This window comes from Scyliorhinus torazame, chromosome 25, assembly GCF_047496885.1.
Source record: "Scyliorhinus torazame isolate Kashiwa2021f chromosome 25, sScyTor2.1, whole genome shotgun sequence".
In the NCBI taxonomy this organism is placed as follows: domain Eukaryota; kingdom Metazoa; phylum Chordata; class Chondrichthyes; order Carcharhiniformes; family Scyliorhinidae; genus Scyliorhinus; species Scyliorhinus torazame.
The window spans coordinates 38,168,442-38,190,099 of NC_092731.1; the positions used below are offsets into that span (position 1 = coordinate 38,168,442).

A 21,658-nucleotide genomic window follows, 5' to 3' on the forward strand; every position below is an offset into this window, starting at 1 on the left:
TATGAACCCCCAGGAATTTGAGGTCGCAGCGACCACTAGAGTAGGACAGTGTCCCGTTTGGGAAGATGAGGTCAGGAAATATCTCAAAGGGAAAGGATGGCCCCTTTGGAGTGAATTCTGCGCTAATGAGGAAACAGGTCCCGGAAGTATAGGACATACTTGGTGGGAGAACCTGTCAGAGATACACAAGAAGAGCTTCGGGAAAGCTCGCAAGCCTCGTGTCTTGTTTGGCACAATTGCGAGGCACAGAGGAGGTCGTTAGGACGCTCCGTAGAGAGATAGAGGAGAGAGACAGAAGTAGTGAGGTAGACATGAGCGAAGTAGAGAAGGAGAATAGAGATTTAAAAGAGCAGTTAGCAGCAAGGGACAGAGAGGTGGATGATGCCAAGCAGGCACACCAGTCTTGTCTCGCTCATTTGAGTAGCTTCCAAACGCAATACGATAAGGCCTACCAGGACACGCAACGTGCGGTCTTGGTAAGACAAGAGACCGAGCAACAAGTTGAGGAATTGCAGAAACAGTGCAATGATTTGAAAGCAGCCCTACCAGCACTCCATACTTCCACGCCGGAACAAAGGCAGAGCTCAGTAGACCACGCAAAGTGTCGGAAGCAAATTGCAGAATTGCAATCTCTGCTTTCCGTGCAAAATGGATTTCAGAGTACATTCGGACCCCAGTTAGATCAAGAAAACGTCCCCGACTGGCAGGAATTGAGCGAGACTGCCCATAGATACGTACATGGGACATGTACGCAGGAAAAACTCCAGAAAAGGAAAGCGCTCAACCCCCAACCGAACAGGCGGAACACACCCCCATGAACCCTGTAACCACACACCGCAGGGCCGCAGCAGGAGAAGCAGATTTCCTTTACACAACCCCGTTAACCGTGACCCAATTACGGGACGCGTGTGGAAAAATTACACCGTTCCTTCCCGTCAGACCCCCACCAGTTTTTTGCGAAAGTCAAACAGCAGGCTACCATGTACGGCCTGGACGAAAAGGAGCAAGTGAAGCTCACAGTTTTAAGCCTCGACCCTTCAGTCGTGGCATCCCTTCCCGACCCACAGAATGTAGGAGGAGGCACACTCCAAGAGATGCACACAGCGATCCTTGATGCGATCGGCTACAACAGAGGAGACCCCGTAGAAAGCCTAAACAAGTGTTGGCAAAAGAAGACAGAGCACCCCACAGCGTTTGCTGGACGCTTGTGGATACACTTCACAGCAGTTTTTGGAGAGTTAGCCCGTCCCCAGATAATTTGGCCAAATGGACTCAAATCCTAGTCTCTCACGCGACAGACGCAGGACAGAAAGCTTGCGCAAATTATGACCGCCTCAGACGAGGCCCACAATGAAAAATGGGTTTTGAAGAGATTGTCCCACGCATGGGAGAAATCAGACCAAAGCAAAACCGCATTTATAACACCCGATGAAGAGCAGGCAGACATGAATCCAGTTAAAGCACACCAGAACCCCGCATGGTAAATGAGGGCAGGAATTGCCCACCACAGCCCAAAGTTCAAGAATGTTACAATCGTGGACAGTTAGGACACTTTGCACGAGAGTGCAATGCGCCTCAAAAGCAGCAGAGAAGCCAACAGACAGGCACCCTAAACAGAAATAGGGCAAAGTCGATCCATAGCGTTAGCGCCCGTTCAGCGAATGCAGACATGAACGGCACCGACTGACGATGTTCGGGCTCCACAACTTGGGTCTGCGACACCCTTTGGGACAAGTCCGGTAGACCGGTAGTGGCAGGCAAAGTTCGGGGACACCCCGTAGAATTTCTTTGGGACACAGGAGGGTCCCGCACCACACTCAATTCCTCCACGATGTTCCAGCGAGACACGTAGCCCACAACAGACACCATCACACTCAGCGGTTTTACAGGCCATTTACAACAGGGACACATCACAGCCCCTGTAGCGATACAAATAGGGAACATCACAACTAAGCACCCCATAGTTTTGGTTGATCTGCCCCAGACAGCAGAACATATCCGTGGGATCGATTTCATGAGCTCCCATAACCTTTCTTTTGACCCAGTTACCAAGTTTGTATGGAAAATGGCAAAGGCAGCACGAGCCCCCGCCACGCTCACAGTAGGAGAGTATGTAAACAGGATTAGCTCAGTAGGAGACTTCTGGTTCGACCCTCGAGCCATTAGTGCAGACAAACAGGTTAGGGCAGTCCTGCAGGAACATAAAGCAGCATTTGCACAGCACAAGCACGACTGTGGCAGTTTGGCTGGCTTTGTGAACATTACAGGTCCCGACCCTAAACCCCAGAAGCAGAACGGATTTCCCCAGGAAGCAGAGGGAGAAATCTCCAAAGTAAAAGAGAGTTTGTTGGATCAAGGCGTACACCGATCAGTAGCCTCCACAAACAACGCACCGATTTGGCCCGTCAGGAAACCGGATGGATCATGGCGACTGACCATTGATTACCGGGAACTGAACAAAGTAACCCCAGCAGCAGCCCCCACCGTAGCCATGGGTCCCGAGACCATGCTCAACAGGGACTCCAGTCAAAAAAAAAATCCGTTTTGGACATTAGTAACGGCTTTTCGTCCATTCCATTGGCTAAAGCGTGCCAGTACAAATTCGCCTTTACTTTCCAAGGGCAACAATACACGTGGATGTGCCTTCCACTAGGCTTCCACAACTCCCCCTCCATTTTCCACCGACAGCTGGCAAATGGATTAGCAAAATTTTCCCGCCCCGATTGTCTGGTCCAGTGCGTAGACGACTTGTTACTACAGACAGACACAAAGGGAGAGCACATTTCACTTCTCGACGAACTCCTAAGACTCCTAAAAGAAATTGGTTGTAAAGTCAACCCAAAGAAGGCCTAGATTTTGCAGGAAAAAGTGATTTACTTGGGAGCAGTGATCACACATGGTAAACGCGAGATGGAGCAAAAGAGAATTGACTCGATCGTCAAATTGCCCCTTCCCCACAATGTCTCAGCCCTCCGGTCATTTTTAGGACTGGTTGGCTCCTGCCGAATTCACATTGACAGTTTCACCACTAAAGCAGCACCCCTTTTCCGACCTTCTCAAGAAGCAGGCACCTTGGGAATGGCTTCCACAGCATACAGATGCCGTGGACGCTTTAAAAAGAGCACTCAGCACAGCCCCCGCACTACAGATCCCAGATCCACATTCCCCGTATGCTATCAAAGTAGCAAGCACCGACCGAACCCTTTCGGCCGTGCTCCTCCAGGAACACCATGACCAGTTACGCCCCATTGCATACGCCTCACGCATGTTAGACCCCGTAGAGCAAGGATTTTCTACCTGTGAAAGGCACCTGCTCGCAGTTTTTTGGGCAGTGCAATACTTCGCCTACATTACAGGACTCAACCCCATCACCATCCTCACAGAACACACCCGACACAGCTATTGTTAGACGGCCGACTTAAAGATGGCACAGTCAGCCAAATCCGCGCAGCCCGTTGGACCCTTCTTTTCCAGGGACGGGACATCACGGTAAAGAGAACCAAGACCCACACCTTCCTTGCCGATAATTTGCAGTATGCAGGAACCCCACATGAATGTGAGATCGTCACCACAAAACACAACACAGGCCCGTTTATTCCCAATACACCTCCCAGGAAAACAGGTAGTACACCCCAGAGACCCCAGCTCACAGACACGTGCGCACCCCTGAAGATTTATGTGGATGGCTCCTCCACAGTGTTACATGAAAAGAGAATTACCGGTTGCGGTATATATGTGGAGGACGCGCAGGGACGCGCCCTGGATGAGATTGCATTAAAGTTGCCAGGACACTTAGGCTCGCAGGCAGCAGAGCTGGCAGCAATCGCTTATATTGTAGACCACCCCGACTCGTTCCCGAGCCCAGCAGACATCTATTCGGACAGCTTGTATGTCTGTAATAGTTTGACAGAGTTTGTTCCCCTCTGGGAAACAAGAGGATTTGTTTCCGCGGACGGTAAACCCCTACCCTCAGTCCCATTACTTCGCCATATCTTGGAGACAGCGAAGGATAGAAAATATGGAATAATTAAGGTTCGCCGTCATCACCGTTCTTCCCCCCTGGTAACGTTAAAGCAGACGCCCGAGCGAAGGCAGGCTCCAGGCATGGTTATTTTTGGAACCCCCCCCGAAAGCACCCCAGTACACGCAGTTCAAATCTCACAGACCAATATTCAGGATCAAGCGAAGGCACAGAAAGAGGACGAGAAACTCAGGGAAGTTTTAAAGGGAACCTTCCCAGCCCCGTAAGATAAATACAAGAATGCAATAACCACACATGACGGTGTGATTTTAAAGGATGGCATTTATATCGTCCCCAGCCAGGACAGGAACCAGATCATTTGTCAGTTCCATGACAATCATGGACACCAAGGTATTGAACCCACCCTAGCCCACCTCAGACCGCTCTGCTGGTGGCCTGATTTAAAAGCCGATGTTACCCACTACATAGAGAATTGCTTGATCTGTGCCCAGAACAATCCGGACAGATATGCGAAAAAGGTTGAACTTAGCCATACCCGCCCCGTTAATGGACTCTGGACAAATCTCCAGATAGATTATATAGGACCCCTACCCCCTTGCAGAAATGGTCTGCGTATGTGTTGGTGGTCATCTATACCGTCACAAAATGGTTGGAAGCATTTCCATCAAAAACTAATACGGCCAAGACAACGGCTAAAATATTAACACACCACATCTTTACAAGATGGGGCCTCCCCCGCAGTATAGAGTCCGATCAAGGCTCCCGTTTCACAGGACGTGTAATGAAAAACGTACCCACGATTTTCGGCATTCGACAAAAGTTTCACATAGCATACCACCCCCAGTCAAGTGGTATTGTAGAGAGGATGAATAGGACATTAAAAGCCACCCTCAGGAAGATGGTGCAGCAGAATAACAGTACCTGGGATTCAGTTCTCCCATTAGCTTTAATGTTTTTAAGGAACACGGTTTCCACGCCCACAGGATACACCCCCCACACCCTCATGACCGGACGCCCCATGAAAGGCACTGAGTATGTATTAGGACTGGATTTGGCCAGCCCCGCAGTTACAGCCCTCACGAATGGAAGCTGATAAATAATTGTTAGAGAACATAAAGGCAGCCCAACTCGCAGCAGCTGTGAGACTTGGAACCAGGAACAAACAGAGCAAGGCTTGTTTCGACAAAACAGTACACGCCACTGAGTTTACAGTAGGGCAACAAATTATGCTTTCCCTTTATAACCCCAGTTCATTCCTTTCCCCGCAATGCTCCGGACCGTACACCATTTCGGACAAAGTCAGCCCCTCAGTATACAAAATAACCTATCCCAATGGTAAGTCTGCGTGGTTTCACATAAACCAGCTCAAGGCTTATGGCTCGCAGAATAACCACACACACCACATCCTGCTCGCAGCAGCAGACGATCACGCCCCGCCCACAGATGACGTATTCCTACCCTCCCCCAACCAGTCCCGCCCGCCCTCAGACACGACTTCAACTCCGCCCCCAGAGGCACGACTCCGCCTCTCCCTTCCCTCAACCAGCAGTGACAGCGACAGTGATAGCGATCACGATGACAATAGCCACAGCACACCACGTTACGACTATACCCCTGTACCAGGCCCCACTCCCAGCGAATCTGAGCATGATTCCACTGACCCATTTGAGATTACATATATCAAAGCCCCTGACCCAGACCCACCGCCCGACGATTACGGATTGAAGCATAGTAGCTCCAACCTCGACACACGATTCTGGCACCGAGACAATTTGTTCGGGCTCATCCGGAATGATGAGATGGACCCCAATTCGTCCCAAGCAGCTTTAGCACGGTTACTACAGACACGGGTTTGGCAGCCGGGAGAAGATGATGACTTAGAGTCTGACTCCCACCAAACGAATCCCTTTGTGACCCTGTTCGCTATTGAGCAGTGAGGTGTCCAGATGATGGAGAAAAAAGGAACCGATGGAGAGATACGGTGTCCTTTCTGATGGAAACTGCACCATGTTTGTTGTATGTTTGTTCGTTAGTGTTAATGTTTTTTTAATAAAATATATATTTATTAAAGTTTTTTAACACAATTTTTCTCCCTTACAAACAATAACCGCCCCCCCCGCCCCCCCCATAACAAAAAATACCGAGAAGTCGCGCAGAGCAAGATATATACATGGCAAAATGATATATTTACACAGCTTTGTACACTGGCCCTCACCCGTACGTGCCAGTTTCCCCAACCCTTCATGTTATCTCTTGCTCATCCACCCTCCCAGGCAGTCCCCCCTTTCCCCCCCCTCCCCCCTCCCAGGACGTTCCCCCCCCCCCCCCCAAGGTTGCTGCTGCTGCTGACCGACCTTCCTCTAACGCTCCGCGAGATAGTCTAGGAACGGTTGCCACCGCCTGTAAAACCCCTGCGCAGACCCTCTCAAGGCGAACTTAATCCTCTCCAACTTTACGAACCCAGCCATATCATTTATCCAGGCCTCCAGGCTGGGGGGCTTCGCCTCCTTCCACATTAGCAAGATCCTTCGCAGGGCTACTAGGGACGCAAAGGCCAGAATGCCGGCCTCTTTCGCCTCCTGCACTCCCGGTTCGTCCACTGCTCCAAATATTGCTAGCCCCCAGCTTGGCTTGACCCGGACTTTCACCACCTGGGATATTGCTCCCGCCACTCCTCTCCAGAACCCCTCCAGTGCCGGGCATGACCAAAACATATGGACATGGTTCGCCGGGCTCCCTGAGCACCTTCCACACCTGTCCTCTACCCCAAAGAACCTACTCAACCTCGCCCCGGTCAAGTGCGCTCTGTGGACCACCTTAAATTGTATCAGGCTGAGCCTGGCACACGAGGAGGAGGAATTAACCCTACCTAGGGCATCAGCCCACAGACCTTCCTCGATCTCCTCCCCCAGCTCCTCCTCCCATTTACCCTTCAACTCTTCTACCAGTGCTTCCCCAAGGGCAACAATACACGTGGTGTATTTCCGACACCTTGCCCTCCCCGACCCATACACCCGAGATCACCCTATCTTGAACTTCTTGTGCCGGGAGCAACGGAGATTCCCTCACCTGTCGCCTCACAAAAGCCCTCACCTGCATATATCTAAAGGCATTTCCCGGGGGTAACTCGAACTTCTCCTCCAGTGCCCCTAGGCTCACAAACGTCCCGTCGATGAACAGGTCCCCCATTCTTCCAATCCCCACCCGATGCCAGCTCTGGAACCCCCCGTCCATCTTCCCCGGGACAAACCGGTGGTTACCCCTGATCGGGGACCACACCGATGCTCCCATTGCACCCCGGTGCCGTCTCCACTGGCCCCAGATCCTTAGCGTTGCCGCCACCACCGGGCTCGTGGTATACTTTGTCGGCGAGAGCGGCAGCGGTGCCGTCACCAACGCCCCCAGGCCTTTACAGGACGCCATCTCCATCCTCTTCCATGCCGCCCCCTCTCCCTCCATAACCCACTTGCGGATCATCGCCACATTTGCTGCCCAGTAGTAGCTCCCCAGGTTTGGCAGCGCCAACCCTCCTCGGTCCCTACTGCGTTCCAGGAACCCTCTCCTTACTCTCGGGGTCTTATTCGCCCACACAAACCCCATAATACTCCTGCCTACTCTCTTAAAAAAGGCCTTAGTGATCACGATGGGAAGGCACTGAAACACAAACAGAAACCTCGGAAGGACCACCATTTTGACCGACTGCACTCTACCCGCCAGCGAGAGCGGTAGCATGTCCCATCTTTTGAAATCCTCCTCCATTTGCTCCACCAACCTCGTCGGATTCAGTTTATGTAGGGTCCCCCAACTCCAGGCTATCTGGATCCCCAGATACCGAAAGCTCCCCTCCACCCTCCTCAGCGGTAGGTCCCCTATCCCTCTTTCTTGGTCCCCCACCTGTAATACAAAGAGCTCACTCTTCCCTACATTGAGCTTATAGCCCGAAGACTCCCCAAACTCCCTTAGAGTCTGCATGACCTCCACCATCCCCTCCATTGGATCCGCCACGTACAGCAACAGGTCATCCGCATATAGCGACACCCGATGCTCTTCTCCCCCTCAGACCACCCCCTTCCATTTATTAGACTCTCTCAATGACATGGCCAATGGTTCGATCGCCAATGCAAACAACAGGGGGGACAGGGGGCACAGTCGAAAGTACTCCGACCTCCGCCGGTTCGTCACTACACTTGCCATCGGGGCTCTGTAAAGGAGCTTAACCCAATTGATAAACCCTACCCCGAACCCAAACCTGCGCAGCACCTCCCAGAGGTACTCCCACTCTACTCGGTCAAAGGCCTTCTCCGCGTCCATAGCTGCCACTATCTCCGCCTCTCCCTCCTCCGATGGCATCATTATCACGTTTAAGAGCCTCCGCACATTGGTGTTTAGTTGCCTGCCCTTTACAAATCCCGTCTGGTCCTCGTGGATTACCCCCGGGACACAGTCCTCTATCCTCGTGGCCAGCACTTTTGCCAGCAACTTTGCATCTACATTGAGGAGCGAGATCGGCCTGTACGATCCACATTGCATTGGGTCCTTGTCCCGCTTTAGGATCAAAGAAATTGTCGCTTCCGACATTGTCGGGGGCAGGGTCCCCTCCTCTCTTGCCTCATTAAAGGTCCTCACCAGTAGCGGGGCCAACAGGTCTGCATACTTCCTGTAGAACTCCACCGGGAATCCATCCGGTCCCGGGGCCTTCCCCGCCTGCATGCTCCCCAAACCCTTGCTCAGCTCCTCCAACCCAATTGGTGCCCCCAAACCAGCCACCTCTTGCTCCTCCACCCTCGGGAATCTCAGCTGATCTAGGAATCGTCTCATCCCCTCTTCCCCCGCTGGGGACTTGGATCTATACAGCTCTTCATAAAAGGCCTTGAATACCTCGTTTATTTTCGTCGCACTCCGAACCGTGGCTCCCCTTCCATCTTTGACTCCCCCTATTTCCCTCGCTGCCATCCTCTTACGGAGCTGGTGTGCCAGCATCCGACTAGCCTTTACCCCATACTCGTAGGTCGTCCCCTGCGCTTTCCTCCACTGTGCCTCCGCCTTCCCTGTGGTCAACAGGTCAAACTCCGTCGGGAGCCGTCGTCTTTCCCCAAGTAATCTTTCCTCCTGGGCCTCTGCGTATCTCCTGTCCACTCTCAAAATCTCCCCCACTAACCCCTCCCTTTCCATACCCTCTGTCTTCTCCCTATGAGCCCTAATGGAAATGAGCTCTCCCCTGATCACCGCCTTCAACGCCTCCCATACCACCCCCACCCGCACCTCCCCATTGTCGTTGGCCTCCAAGTAACTTTCGATACACCCCCTCACCTTCCCACACACCACCTCGTCCGCCAGCAGTCCCACATCCAGCCGCCACAACGGGCGTTGGTCCCTCTCCTCTCCCAGCTCCAGTTCCACTCAGTGTGGGGCATGGTCCGAAACGGCTATAGCCGAATACTCCGTCCCCTCCACCCTCGGGATGAGCGCCCTACCCAGAACAAAGAAATCTATCCGGGAGTAGGCTTTGTGTACATGGGAGAAGAAAGAAAATTCCCTGGCCTGCGGCCTTGCAAACCGCCATGGGTCCACTTCCCCCATCTGATCCATAAACCCCCTAAGTACCTTGGCCGCCGCCGGCCTCTTTCCAGTCCTTGATTTGGAGCGGTCCAGTGCTGGTTCCAACACTGTATTGAAGTCCCCTCCCATTATTAGGCCTCCTATCTCCAGGTCCGGAATGCGCCCCAACATGCGCTTCATGAATCCTGCATCATCCCAGTTCGGGGCGTATACGTTTACCAACACCACCCACATCCCTTGCAGCCTACCGCTCACCATTACATATCGCCCTCCATTGTCCGCTACAATAGTCTTGGCCTCAAATGACACCCGCTTTCCCACCAATATTTCCACCCCTCTATTCTTCGCGTCCAGTCCCGAGTGGAATACCTGTCCTACCCATCCCTTTCTTAGCCTGACCTGGTCCGCCACCTTCAGATGTGTCTCTTGGAGCATGGCCACGTCCGCCTTCAGTCCCTTTAAGTGCGCGAACATTCGAGCCCTCTTCACCGGCCCATTCAGGCCCCTCACATTCCACGTTATCAGCCGGATTGGAGGGGCTCTCACCCCCCCCTCCCCCCCCCCCTCCCCCTCCCCCCCCCCCCCCCCACGCCCCGCCGACTAGCCATCTCCTTTTCTGGGCCAGTCCCGTGTCCGTGCCTCCCTCACCCTCCAGTCCCCCAGCCGGGAGAACCCCGCCCCGACCACCTCTTCTGTGTCCCATTCCCTTTCGGCCAGTGCAGCAGCAACCCTTTTCCCCCCCCTTCCCCCCCTCCCCTCTCCCCGCTAGACCCCTGTCTAGCTTTTTTGCTCCCCCCATGGCACTCCCGTAAGTCAGCTGACGCCTGCTGACCCCGGCTTCCCCCGCTGTCCCATTGACCTCCCCGCGTGGGAGTCTCCCAATCCATATGCATTCCTTCGTTCCCCTTCCCGCCTTTCTTCCCGCGCGCGGGAAAACACCCCGCGCTTTCCGAAGCCCGCTCCGCCCCCTCCGCCCCCCGCAGCTCCTGTCGCGGCCTTGTCTCTCTCCCCCAGCCCATGTAACATTTCCTGAGCGTGATTGACCCCCTATATACAACAACCATCATACATCAAACCTCAAACATCCCCCCTACCCTCACAAACCCTCAGTTAGAGTCCAACTTTTCGGCTTGTACAAAGGCCCACGCCTCTTCAGGCGTTTCGAAGTAATAGTGTTGGCCCTTGTATGTGACCCACAGTCGCGCTGGCTGCAGCATTCCGAATTTCACTTATTTCCGGTACAAAGCCGCTTTGGCCCGGTTGAAACCCGCTCTCCGCTTTGCAACCTCCGTGCTCCAGTCCGGGTATATTCGGATCTCTGCATTGTCCCACTTACTGCTCCGCTCCTTCTTGGCCCATCTCAGGACCCACTCTCTGTCCGTGAACCGGTGGAACCTCACCACCATCGCCCTTGGCGGCTCATTTGCCTGGGGCTTCTTCGCCAGCACCCGGTGTGCCCCGTCCAACTCCAGTGGCCTCGAAGGGGCCTTCGTGCCCATCATCGCCTCGGGCATCGTGCTCGCGTATGCCCCGGCATCAGCCCCCTCCACTCCCTCAGGGAGACCCAGGATTCGCAGATTCTTTCTCCTCGACCTGTTCTCCAGGTCTTCGAGTCTTCCCGCCCACCTCTTGTGTAGCGCCTCGTTCTGCTCCACTCTCACCGCCAGGCCCACAAGCTCGTCCTCGTTCTGACTGACTCTTTTCTGTGCCTCCTGGATCTTAGCTTCGTGGACCTTCTGGATGATCCCGAGTCCTTCAATTGCCGAAAGCATAGGCGCCAACATCTCCTTGCGCATCTCCTCGCGCTGCTCCTCGAAGCAACGCTTGATAAACTCCTGCAGCTCCCCTTTGTCCCTGGCCACCGCCATTTTGTTTTCTTTCCCTCGCTTCTCCCATTGCTCCAGTGCCGCTCCTTTGGCCGTTACACTTCTGGTCCGTTTAAAAAGTCTATGGAAACTCCTGAAAAAGGTCTGAGAGTCAGTTCCAGACGGGAGCTGCCGAATGCGCGACCTACTCCTCCATGGCCGCCACCGGAAGCCTCGTCCCTGCCTCTTCAATGGCCCTGGTAGATCCTTTCACAGTTGTTCCCTCTGCTGCTAGAATTCACCTTTGATAGAGTCAAGTCAGATTGCAGCTTTAAGCTTGCCCTTCCCCCGCCTGCATGCTGGAAGAGGCCCTTGTCTAAACCTGCAGCCAAAGCCAAATCCTTTACTGTTTCTGCCGGGTCTGGTAGCCAAAAGACATACCATTCCTGGGGGACACTGTCGGGGGAATGTTGCAGTCTTCTTCCCACACCGGGAAATGTCAAACAAATGCCGTGGGGGCCCTGTAAAAGAGCCCAAAAGTCCGTTCCAAGCGGGAGCTACCGTATATGCGACCTAGCTCTGCATAGCCGCACCCGGAAGTCGTTAGTGTTAATGTTAAGTGTTGTTCGTAAACTCGAAAGTTTTCACGGCCCCACGTCACCACTCCTTTAACGCCCCCTGGCTGTTAATGGAACAAGTTTGTCCCCAGACAACCGTTCAGAGGAACTAGTTTGTCGACAGACACCACTCATAGCTACTCTCCTGATTCGAGAGGAAGCCCCCACGACGACCACATTCTTACCCGTTCTTGCCGGTTTCTCAGGCAGTGGAGAAACGGCACTGGTCCCCGCCCTGCCTGAGGACCCTCCTCTGGTCAGCTACGCTCGGGTAGAGTACAAACGGCATTGATCACCGTCCTACCCGGGGATTCCACCCATTTCTTACCCGCCGTGGCCCATACGCACCCCATTTTGGCACTTTCAGTTTGAAATTCTTTTGTTTGTTTTTGGCGACCCTTAGGTTGCTTCCGTATGCTATTTACATCCTCAACACTAGGATGGTAGATCGCACAGGCTGCGAGACAGCTCGCACTATGTCAGTATTTTTCTCGGATATCTTGTCCCAAATATTTAGTTTTAAAAAATTTAAAAATGAGCGAGTCACAGATGGTGACTAATTATAAAGGGAAATTGGCAACAAAGGACAGACAGACAGGCACACGAGATCTTAAGCAAGATAATAACAGATATCATGCTTGTGTTCACAGAACTCCAGAACCTCAGGAACCCCAGGGGAAGACAAAGAAGAAGACAGAAAGACGGAAAGGTGAAGACGACCTCCATCATGTTCACCTGGATGCTAGCGGGATCCCATCAGTTGCGCGCGGACGCTACCCCCTGACCCCTACCACACAAGCCGTGAATGATTCCCACCCCCGCATTACACAGAACACCGAGATAGCTAGCCCCGCGACACCTAACAATACCCCGAACTGGTGTGATAAGTTTATCACCTGGTACTCACTATCGTATGTGGTAGAAGCCCTCTTAGTACTGGCAACACTTTGCAGTGTCGTGCAGACACTTAGAATCAGAAAATGGCGAAGGAGAGCCTACCGCTCTAGCGCCCCGGTATACACGTTTAGGTCCCCTATTTTCGGATTTCACCAAACCCCCGAACCCCTTGACATGAATTAAAGGGCATCCGTTTCTCTTTATGTATTCGGTTAAATAAAGAAATGTAAGCCTCTGTGTCTGACTGCCAGGCCAGAGAAATTTGTGTGCTGCTATTTTGTACAGTTTAAGATGTTGTAGATTTTTGGAATTGTTTGAGTGAGGATAGTTCATTGAAGATAGTTAGCGGTTCCAGTTTTTTATTTTTCTGTAATGCATGCATTAATGTCATAGCGCCCCGTAGAGTTTTATAATAATGTATGTATTTAAAATGATTTAGGTAAAATTGTGTTTCATAGGATAGGGCAGAGTAGAGCCTGATTATGGGTGCCCCGTTTGGTCAGAGGACGATGCAGTCATGTGATCCTTCACGCTTCGAGTTGAGGATCACAAGGAGGGTGTGTAGCCATCTGGGATGACCATGTCCCGATTACAAAATGGACACTTGCAAAGAATGCAGGGAAAATTGGACAATACCAAAAAAGCAAGCAGGTGCAAGGTCTGTCTGTTGATGTAGCTCTCAGACAGGACCGGTACTGCAGAACAATCTACATACTAATGAGCCATCCCCGGGAACAAAAGACAACATTTAGGTAAACAATGCTAAGCCAGACATCCCGGCGCCAGAGGAGACTAAAACAAACCAAACCAGCGGCCACCTAGGACACGCCCAGCAACCAGGGAACCCACCCCTCTATTGGAGGAAAATCGATAAGGAAACGGACCAATTAATTGGGGCTAAGTTCAAGGCCCGCCCAAAAGCGTGCGATGCCCTTTTGGGGTATAAAAAGGACTCCCCAAGAGAGGATCGCCCTCTTGGCCTTGGCTCTCAGCGAGGAGAGACCTGCCAAAGCTACACCAGACCAAGTAAGTTCCAAGTCAATGCACGCTACGAGATAGACGCTCCTAGTTGCTACCCTGTAAACAGCTCAACCCAGCAGCCTCAGAACCGAGCAACGGCAATTGTTGCTCTGACTGAGTGGGCGCCCAAAGCTAAGTATAGGCTTTTAGTAATAGTGATAGTTTAGTTTGTAGAGTTTTATGCATGAATAGATTTGACTGTGTGTAAATAAATGAGCATTGCTTTTGAACTTACTAACTGGTGTATCGAGTCTTTGATCAGTATTCGGTTTTGAACCTTGTGGCGGTATCGAAAGATACCTGGCGACTCTTGAGCAAACGTAATTAAACAGCCAAATTAAGAGACAACAGCAAGTTAGCAACAGCAGGTAACCATGTGGAATTATGATATTGTGGCAATGATGGAAACATGGCTCAAAAAAAGCGCAGAACGGAAGCAGGGTATTAAATATTCCTGGATGAAAGGCATCCAGGAGAGATAGGGAATCATAGAATCTCTACAGTGTAGAAGGAGGCCATTCGGCCCATCAAGTCTGCACCGACCTTCCGAAAGAGCACCCTTCATAGGCCCTGTAACCTCACCTAACCCATAACCCCACCTAATCTTTTGGACACAATAACCTCACCTAACCCATAACCCCACCTAATCTTTTGGACACTGGGCTGGTCAGAACAGTGGAAAATGGAATTTAACCGTGAAAAGTGTGAGGTGATGTATTTTGGGAGGGCTACCAAGGCAAGGAAATATGCAATGAACGGGAGACACTATGAAGTACAGAGGAGTAGGGGGATCTTGGGGTGCATGTGCATAGATCCCTCAAGGCAGCAGGACAGATAGATACAGTGGTTAAGAAAGCACATGGGATACTTGCCGTTATACGCCGAGGCAAAGGATGTAAGAGCAAGGAGGTTATGATGGAGCTGTATAAAACACTCGTTAGAACATAGAACATAGGACATTCCAGCGCAGTACAGGCCCTTCGGCCCTCGATGTTGCGCCGACCTGTGAAACCACTCTAAAGCCCATCTACACTATTCCCTTATCGTCCATATGTCTATCCAATGACCATTTGAATGCCCTTAGTGTTGGCGAGTCCACTACTGTTGCAGGCAGGGCATTCCACGCCCTTACTACTCTCTGAGTAAAGAACCTACCTCTGACATCTGTCTTATATCTATCTCCCCTCAATTTAAAGCTATGTCCCCTCGTGCTAGACATCACCATCCGAGGAAAAAGGCTCTCACTGTCCACCCTATCCAATCCTCTGATCATCTTGTATGCCTCAATTAAGCCACCTCTTAACCTTCTTCTCTCTAACGAAAAAAGCCTCAAGTCCCTCAGCCTTTCCTCATAAGATCTTCCCTCCATACCAGGCAACATTCTGGTAAATCTCCTCTGCACCCTTTCCAATGCTTCCACATCCTTCCTGTAATGCGGTGACCAGAATTGCACGCAATACTCCAAATGCGGCTGCACCAGAGTGTTGTATAGCTGCAACATGACCTCATGGCTCCGAAACTCAATCCCTCTACCAATAAAAGCTAACACTGAGTTTGCACTGAGTGCTGAATTTGGTGCATTTGAGTGCGATAGTGAGAGTTTGGTGACCAAGGGAGTATAAGGCTTCATTTTTATCTAAAGTTTAGTCTTTCTTTTATTTAGTTAATTAACTTAAAAGTTGTTGTTTGGTTTAGAAGAAGGTGAATTTTCAATAAGCTTTAAACAGGCTTCTACTTGTAGGCACTTGCAGCTGGAGCTTGTTAATTAGTTAATTGGATTAGGCCAGTTTTTCAGAGGCTAGATTCACAGTATAAAAGTGATCCCCGACAGTGCAGACTTTGTTTGCACTGAGTGCTGAATTTGGTGCATTTGAGTGCTATAGTGAGAGTTTGGTGACTGAGGGAGTGCTGAATTTGGTGCATTTGAGTGCTATAGTGAGAGTTTGGTGACTGAGGGAGTGCTGAATTTGGTGCATTTGAGTGCTATAGTGAGAGTTTGGTGACTGAGGGAGTGCTGAATTTGGTGCATTTGAGTGCTATAGTGAGAGTTTGGTGACTGAGGGAGTTAGGTGAGGAGGGAGTAAGGTGCTCCTTTCATTTTGTTTCCGACATTTCCGCAAAGAGTGAGAAGAGAGCCAGGAGTTTACAGAAAGTGTAGCTGACTGGGAGCAGAGTCTGAGGGCGGAGATCTAGTTAGTCCACACAGCAGCTATATTCCTCTAAGGTAAGAGGGGATGAAGGCTAGGCCAGTTACATGCTCCTCCTGTAGGATGTGGGTGATGAGGGATACCACCGGTGTCCCCGCTGACTATACCTGCGGGAAGTGCACCCAACTTCAGCTCCTCAAAGACCGTGTTAGGGAACTGGAGCTGAAGCTGGATGAACTTCGGATCATCCGGGAGGCAGAGGGGGTGATTGAGAAGAGTTACAGGGAGGTAACCACACCCAAGGCACAGGACAAGAATAGCTGGGTTACAGTCAGGGGGAAAAAAACAAACAGGCAGACAGTGCAGGGATCCCTCGTGGCCGTTCCCCTTCAAAACAAGTATACCGTTTTGGATGCTGTTGGGGGGGATGACCTACCGGGGGAAGGCCCTAGCGGCCAGGTCTCTGGCACTGAGTCTGGCTCTGGGGCTCAGAAGGGAAGGGGGGAGAATAGAAAAGCAATAGTTGTAGGAGATTCAATGGTTAGGGGAATAGATAGGAGATTCTGTGGTCGCGAGCGAGACTCCCGGAAGGTATGTTGCCTCCCGGGTGCCAGGGCCAGGGATGTCTCGGATCGTGTCTTCAGGATCCTTAAGGGGGAGGGGGAGCAGCCAGAAGTCGTGGTGCACATTGGTACCAACGACATAGGTAGGAAAAGGGGTGTGGAGGTAATAAACAAGTTTAGGGAGTTAGGCTGGAAGTTAAAAGCCAGGACAGACAGAGTTGTCATCTCTGGTTTGTTGCCGGTGCCACGTGATAGCGAGGCTAGGAATAGGGAGAGAGTGCAGTTGAACACGTGGCTGCAGGAATGGTGTAGGAGGGAGGGCTTCAGGTATTTGGATAATTGGAGCGCATTCTGGGGAAGGTGGGACCTGTACAAGCAGGACGGGTTGCATCTGAACCAGAGGGGCACCAATATCCTGGGAGGGAGGTTTGCTAGTACTCTTCGGGAGGGTTTAAACTAATTTGGCAGGGGAATGGGAACCGGATTTGTAGTCCAGCAACTAAGGTAGCCGATATTCAGGACGCCAAAGCGTGTAGTGAGGCAGTGGGGAAGGGAACACTGACAAAGGAGAGTACTTGCAGGCATGGAGATGGGTTGAAGTGTGTATACTTCAACGCAAGAAGCATCAGGAATAAGGTGGGTGAACTTAAGGCATGGATCGGTACTTGGGACTACGATGTGGTGGCCATCACGGAAACTTGGATAGAAGAGGGGCAGAAATGGTTGTTGGAGGTCCCTGGTTATAGATGTTTCAATAAGATTAGGGAGGGTGGTAAAAGAGGTGGGGGGGTGGCATTATTAATTAGAGATAGTATAACAGCTGCAGAAAGACAGTTCGAGGAGTATCACCCTATTGAGGTAGTATGGGTTGAAGTCAGAAATAGGAAAGGAGCAGTCACCTTGTTAGGAGTTTTCTATAGGCCCCCCAATAGTAGCAGAGATGTGGAGGAACAGATTGGGAAACAGATTTTGGAAAGGTGCAGAAGTCATAGGGTAGTAGTCATGGGCGACTTTAACTTCCCAAATATTGAGTGGAAACTCTTTAGATCAAATAGTTTGGATGGGGTGGTGTTTGTGCAGTGTGTCCAGGAAGCTTTTCTAACACAGTATGTAGATTGTCCGACCAGAGGAGGGGCAATATTGGATTTAGTACTGGGTAATGAACCAGGGCAAGTGATAGATTTGTTAGTGGGGGAGCATTTTGGAGATAGTGACCACAATTCTGTGACTTTCACTTTAGTAATGGAGAGGGATAGGTACGTGCAACAGGGCAAGGTTTACAATTGAGGGAAGGGTAAATACGTTGTTGTCAGACAAGAATTGAAGTACATAAGTTGGGAACATAGGCTGGCAGGGAAGGACACAAGTGAAATGTGGAACTTGTTCAAGGAACAGGTGCTACGTGTCCTTGATATGTATGTCCCTGTCAGGCAGGGAAGAGATGGTCGAGTGAGGGAACCATGGTTGACAAGAGAGGTTGAATGTCTTGTTAAGAGGAAAAAGGTGACTTATGTAAGGCTGAGGAAACAAGGTTCAGACAGGGCATTGGAGGGATACAAGATAGCCAGGAGGGAACTGAAGAAAGGGATTAGGAGAGCTAAGAGAGGGCATGAACAATCTTTGGCGGGTAGGATCAAGGAAAACCCCAAGGCCTTTTACACATATGTGAGAAATATGAGAATGACTAGAGCGAGGGTAGGTCCGATCATGGACAGTAGCGGGAGATTGTGTATTGAGTCTGAAGAGATAGGAGAGGTCTTGAACGAGAACTTTTCTTCTGTATTTACAAATGAGAGGGGCGATATTGTTGGAGAGGACAGTGTGAAACAGATTGGTAAGCTCGAGGAAATACTTGTTAGGAAGGAAGATGTGTTGGGCATTTTGAAAAACTTGAGGATAGACAAGTCCCCCGGGCCTGACGGGATATATCCAAGGATTCTATGGGAAGCAAGAGGTGAAATTGCAGAGCCGTTGGCAATGATCTTTTCATCCTCACTGTCAACAGGGGTGGTACCAGGGGATTGGAGAGTGGCGAATGTCGTGCCCCTGTTCAAAAAAGGGACTAGGGATAACCCTGGGAATTACAGGCCAGTTAGTCTTACTTCGGTGGTAGGCAAAGTAATGGAAAGGGTACTGAAGGATAGGATTTCTGAGCATCTGGAAAGACACTGCTTGATTAGGGATAGTCAGCACGGATTTGTGAGGGGTAGGTCTTGCCTTACAAATCTTATTGAATTCTTTGAGGAGGTGACCAAGCATGTGGATGAAGGTAAAGCAGTGGATGTAGTGTACATGGATTTTAGTAAGGCATTTGATAAAGTTCCCCATGGTAGGCTTATGCAGAAAGTAAGGAGGCATGGGATAGTGGGAAATTTGGCCAGTTGGATAACAAACTGGCTAACCGATAGAAGTCAGAGAGTGGTGGTGGATGGCAAATATTCAGCCTGGATCCCAGTTACCAGTGGCGTACCGCAGGGATCAGTTCTGGGTCCTCTGCTGTTTGTGATTTTCATTAATGACTTGGATGAGGGAGTTGAAGGGTGGGTCAGTAAATTTGCAGACGATACGAAGATTGGTGGAGTTGTGGATAGTAAGGAGGGCTGTTGTCGGCTGCAAAGAGACATAGATAGGATGCAGAGCTGGGCTGAGAAGTGGCAGATGGAGTTTAACCCTGAAAAGTGTGAGGTTGTCCATTTTGGAAGGACAAATATGAATGCGGAATACAGGGTTAACGGTAGAGTTCTTGGCAATGTGGAGGAGCAGAGAGATCTTGGGGTCTATGTTCATACATCTTTGAAAGTTGCCACTCAAGTGGATAGAGCTGTGAAGAAGGCCTATGGTGTGCTCGCGTTCATTAACAGAGGGATTGAATTTAAGAGCCGTGAGGTGATGATGCAGCTGTACAAAACTTTGGTAAGGCCACATTTGGAGTATTGTGTACAGTTTTGGTCGCCTCATTTTAGGAAGGATGTGGAAGCTTTGGAAAAGGTGCAAAGAAGATTTACCAGGATGTTGCCTGGAATGAAGAGTAGGTCTTACGAGGGAAGGTTGAGGGTGCTAGGCCTTTTCTCATTAGAACGGAGAAGGATGAGGGGCGACTTGATAGAGGTTTATAAGATGATCAGGGGAATAGATAGAGTAGACAGTCAGAGACTTTTTCCCCGGGTGGAACAAACCATTACAAGGGGACATAAATTTAAGGTGAAAGGTGGAAGATATAGGAGGGATGTCAGAGGTAGGTTCTTCACCCAGAGAGTAGTGGGGGCATGGAATGCACTGCCTTTGGAAGTAGTTGAGTCGGAAACATTAGGGACCTTCAAGCAGATATTGGATAGGTACATGGATTACGGTAAAATGATATAGTGTAGATTTATTTGTTCTCAAGGGCAGCACGGTAGCATTGTGGATAGCACAATTGCTTCGCAGCTCCAGGGTCCCAGGTTCGATTCCGGCTTGGGTCACTGTCTGTGCGGAGTCTGCACGTCCTCCCCGTGTGTGCGTGGGTTTCCTCCGGGTGCTCCGGTTTCCTCCCACAGTCCAAAGATGTGCGGGTTAGGTGAATTGGCCAATGATAAATTGCCCTTCATGTCCAAATTGCCCTTGGTGTTGGGTGGAGGTGTTGAGTTTGGGTAGGGTGCTCTTTCCAAGAGCCGGTGCAGACTCAAAGGGCCGAATGGCCTCCTTCTGCACTGTAAATTCAATGATAATCTATGATTAATCTAGGACAAAGGTTCGGCACAACATCGTGGGCCGAAGGGCCTGTTCTGTGCTGTATTTTCTATGTTAACACACCGTACGCCTTCTTAACAACCCTCTCAACCTGGGTGGCAACTTTCAGGGATCTATGTACATGGACACCGAGATCTCTCTGCTCATCCACACTGCCAAGAATCTTACCATTAGCCCAGTACTTGGTCTTCCTGTTATTCCTTCCAAAATGAATCACCTCACACTTTTCTGCATTAAACTCCATTTGCCACCTCTCAGCCCAGCGCTGCAGCTTATCTATGTCCCTCTGTAACTTGTAACATCCTTCCGCACTGTCCACAACTCCACCGACTTTAGTGTCATCTGCAAATTTACTCACCCATCCTTCTACGCCCTCCTCCAGGTCATTTATAAAAATGACAAACAGCAGTGGCCCCAAAACAGATCCTTATGGTACACCACTAGTAACTGGACTCCAGTCTGAACATTTGCCATCAACCACCATCCTTTGTCTTCTTCCAGCTAGCCAATTTCTGATCCAAACTGCTAAATCACCCTGAATCCCATGCCTCCGTATTTTCTGCAGTAGCCTACCGTGGGGAACCTTACCAAACGCTTTACTGAAATCCATATACACCACATCAACTGCTTTACCCTCATCCACCTGTTTGGTCACATTCTCAAAGAACTCAATAAGGTTTGTGAGGCCACAGCTGGAGCACTGTGTGCAGTTCTGGTCGCCACATTACAGGAAGAATGTGATGGCACTAGAGAGAGTGCACAGGAGATTTACCAGCAGGTTGCCGGGCTGGTGTGTGTGTGCGAGAGGGTATGGATGAGCGTGTGCATGACTGTATGGCGGCCAGGGTGCACCCTCATGAGACAAGGGACAAGTGAAAAAGAAATATCAGCCAAAGAATTTAAAGATGACAATGGGAAATATTTGCTGCAGAGATTGATTGATTTAATTTATAGATGGGGCAGCACGGTGGCACAGTGGTTAGAACTGCTGCCTCACGGCGCCGAGGTCCCAGGTTCGAATCCCGGCCCTGGGTCACTGTCCGTGTGGAGTTTTCACATTCTCCCCGTGTCTGCGTGGGTTTCACCCCCACAACCCAAAAGATGTGCAGGGTAGGTGGACTGGCCACACTAAATTGCTCCTTAATTGGAAAAAATGAATTGGATACTCTAAATTTCCCAAAAATGATTTAATTTATATACATTCAATACTCACAAGGCAGTCACATCGAGAAGGTGAAGGTTAACCATCCTCTGACATTCACAGGGGACCTGCAATTAAACCATAAATCACAAATCAAGCCGATAACACCAGCTCAAATGACGACGATAATATTCTGAC

General features: G+C 50.6%; 1 protein-coding gene across 1 annotated transcript in view; it reads right to left on the minus strand.

The window, feature by feature from the left end:
- The window catches only part of LOC140402492 (uncharacterized), a 535,159-nt gene that overhangs the window by 108,073 nt on the left and 405,428 nt on the right, over positions 1 to 21,658 (minus strand). Inside the window, exon 2 of the mRNA XM_072490325.1 lies at positions 21,533 to 21,588. The gene's annotated coding sequence lies outside the window, so the exon portion shown is untranslated. The remainder of the gene's footprint in view (positions 1 to 21,532; positions 21,589 to 21,658) is intronic.